The sequence below is a fragment of the Nicotiana sylvestris genome, chromosome 1 (genome assembly GCF_000393655.2).
Source record: "Nicotiana sylvestris chromosome 1, ASM39365v2, whole genome shotgun sequence".
NCBI lineage: Eukaryota > Viridiplantae > Streptophyta > Magnoliopsida > Solanales > Solanaceae > Nicotiana > Nicotiana sylvestris.
In genome coordinates, this window is record NC_091057.1 from 5,907,033 (window position 1) to 5,911,018 (window position 3,986).

Here is a 3,986-nt window from a genome sequence, read left to right on the forward strand (position 1 = left end):
TTGAAAAGGGAAATTTACTCAGATTTTAAGGACTGAGATTTTTTTTAAGAAAAGGAAAGAGAGGAAGAAAACAGAAAAAGAAATAGAAAAGAGAACATTCACACACACACACACAATCTGAAACCGATACAAAAGCAGAAACAGAAAAATCAGAAATAGGAATTTGAAACAGATAGAGGAAAGAAACTGAAATCTGAAAAATGTTATTTTTCTAGAATCTGTCCGTTGTTTGCTTGTGAATATTGTTCGGTTCAAATCTGAAATTTTTCTCAAGTTTCTGTCACTATTCATCTGGGTTCCTCGGGTCTTAGTATTGCTCAAATCTGTGGAAAAACTGGTATTCTGCTGATTTTGTTACTGCTGCTACTGCTGAAATTTTCTCCTTCTGCCTTCGTTTTCCAGGTATATGTCTTTTAAAATCATGTGGTGAAAAGCTCCAACATGATGAATAGATGAAGTTTGAGAATTATAATTTTGTCTTCCACGTGTTTAAATTCAGTAGTTCAAACTTCTGTTTTGTTTCGTGTAGGTTAATATGACAATATGCTTGATACGATAACTATTAGCTAATTATTTCCTTTTGAAGTTTTGTATAAATATTGTAACAAAGTTATTTATTTCGAATTTTCATTCAGTATAAGTTGTATTTGAATCATCAAAATAGGGAACATGGCAGAAAACTGGCCATTAATCGCATCTCTTAAAATTGCTAGTATAGACTAGTATGGAAATTTCAAGATAACAGCATTACTAGTCTATGTTGTTAAACATCTGATTTTTAAGGCTAAGATAGTATTGATTGTGTCTTGTTCATATTTAGCATAATAATGTTCATGTTCATAATCAATAGCCGAAAGATGCATCGATAAAATCTGTTATATTCACGATATTGGCATATGGTGAATGGTGTAGGGGTATATTCATGTTATATGTGATATTGTCTTCTTAAGTCAACGATTTTTTTTGTCGGCCAAATAACTCGTATAGGTTGAGAATAAAAATTGGGTTGATTAAGTATATTTCGAATTCAATCAATAGCAATTAATCAAAAATAATTAGGCCTATCAAATTAAGAACAAGCAATGTAGAAAGAGATTAGATTTATAATGTATAACAAGTTTAAGAGTGTAAATAGTAGCATTCGTTGCAAAAAGAATATTGAGAACTCTTCGAAAATATCATTTCATTTCAAGAATTGAATTTTTTTTTTAGTTTCATACGTTATTCACATTTTAGTATACATATGTTGTATTTACTAAAAATAGTTTTAATCATATGTTTATTCTTTTCTTTAAATTTGAATAGTTTGGAGGAATGTAATTCATACGCGAAATTATAATCAATGGGCGACATTCAATAAATTGTGAATTTTTTTAAGAATTAAGAGTATTTTAAATGAAGATTTCTCATAATATAATAAACAATTTGTGGAAAAATCCCTAATATCATTATAAATATTTTGCGCAATTAGGGATACGTTCGCGTACCCTGATTATATTTTTAAAAGCAAAAATTCGGATTATGCGTACGCGCAATTTCGAGCGAATATTTAATAAAAGGATTTTTCCAAAGGCGTTAAATCAATTTCATAAAAACCCGAGATGTACGGTTCACTATTCAAGAAAAACAAATATTCTTGATTCGACACAAATTTCGAAAAATGATTGTTTAATAAATATATTACCAAAAGTTATCGTGTACACGTACGCGTGACACAATTCCGCATTTTTTTAAATTTATAACACGAATATACGTACGCGTAATTCGATTCAAAAGAAGGATCCTCAATCACAATAAGTATAAGCAGTAGTAAAATCATGTAACATCAATATATTTAATAAAATCAAGATAATTAAGCCAATAATAAAAACAGTTAAGCGACCGTGCTAGAACCACGGAATTCGGAAATGCCTAACACCTTCTTCCGGATTAACAGAATTCCTTACTCAGGATTTCTGGTTCGCAGAATAATAAACAGAGTCATATTCTCCTCGATTCAGGGATTGAAATTGGTGACTTGGGACGCCTTAAAATTCCCAGGTGGCGACTCTTAAATGATTAAATAAATCCCGTTTCGACTGTCCTTTAATTGGAGAAAACTCACCACGCGCCCCGCGGGCGCGGCAAAAAGGAGGTGCGACAGCTCTGGCGACTCTGCTGGGGATTCCTATTGTAACCCTGTAACCCAGAACCATTGGGTCAGGGTTTAAAGAATTCGAGCTTAAAATATCTGTGTTAATTGGCTTTATTTACTATGAGATTTTCAACTGTTTATATGCTAATGTGCTAAATGTTGCTGTTTACCGCTTTAATATTATTTGAATTGTGAATATGTACAACTGCTACGAAACCCCCTTCTTTCTGAGTCTTCTGAATTTATGGTGTACACGTGCGCGTGACCCACCTTTCTGTTAGAGTCATACCAAATAAGACGGAGTTGGGACAAGTAACTAGGCCGGGCAGACTTTCGTGCTCCCGGTACGTTGCCCCCGCTTCGGCTCAAACTGTCCGTTTGGGTAAGCCAGGTTTAGAACAATCAACCTAAGGTTTTACACTTAGAATAACTCAGCCATGTACCGGATCCCTAGTAGGAACGAATATTTGCATCATATGCATTTGGCCTTGGAGACTCAACACAGGGGTTGGGTCTGTCTAGGACAGGTGAACCCAAAATAAAAAGACCATCATGATGCATCCTACTTGTTACTTGTGCATTCATTTGCCTCGAACATGCTTGTTGACCAGCTTAAATAAAATCATGGTAAGGAGAAAGGAATAAAATGAGTTATTTTTTTTAAAAAAAAAAATATAAAAAATAATTTTCGAAAAAAAAAATGATTTTTAAATTTTGCAATAAAGGTATTTAATAAATGAAATAATAAAAAAAAATATATAAAAAAAAATCGAAAATGATTTTTTTTAGTATAAATTTTCAAAAAAAAATGAATTTTGACTTTATCAAAATTAAATTTCAGATACAAAATGAGCACCACACAAAGCCCCTCATCCACAAGTACGGAAGAATTTCTATGTCAGCTTCAAATGTGGTGGTATGATTTAGGCGAAGACGGTCAAAAATGGGTCGTCAAGCATTTGGGAAATCTCACGGACATTATGAAAGTTAAACCCCGTGATGATCTGATTGCGGCGTTAGTAACTTTCTGGGATCCTGTTCACAATGTTTTTCGTTTCTCTGACTTCGAGCTTACTCCTACATTAGAGGAGATAGCTGGATATACTGGTTTTGAAGGAAGTTTAAGAAATCAAAGCTTGATATTCACAAAGGCTCCTTCAGTACATCGATTCTTCGGTCTTTTGAACATCAGCAGTCAAATCAGGAAAAGCAATGTCATCAATGGATGTTGTTCCTTCAACTTTTTGTATTCAAGGTTCGGAAAGTCAGATGGGTTTGAAATTCATGAAAAAGGCCTTACTAATAAGCAAAACAAAGACACTTGGCAGATTCACCGTCGATTTGCTTTCATGGTGGCTTTTCTAGGAGTCATGGTCTTCCCAAATAAAGAGCGAACAATTGATATTCGCACCGCAAAAGTTGTGCAAATCCTTACCACCAAAGAAAATCACACCCTTGTCCCCATCATTCTATCAGATATTTATCGGGCTCTGACTTTATGTAAATCAGGAGCAACGGTCTTCGAAGGATGCAAAATTTTGTTGCAAATGTGGGTGATGGAGCATCTCCAACAACAGCCCAAGATCATACAATATGGGTCAAAAAATGATAATTGCATCGAGAGCTATGAGGAAAGAACAAAAAATTATCAAGCTCCAGAAGGGATAGAAGCATGGGTATCTCATCTAAAGGCTTTAACGGCAAATCAAATTGAATGGACTCTGGGATGGTTCCCGATGAGGGAAGTAATACATATGTCAACCTCAAATAGTTATCTACTACTATTGGGATTAAGAAGCATTCAGCCGTATGCACCACTAAGAGTCTTAAGGCAACTAGGGAGATATCAAAT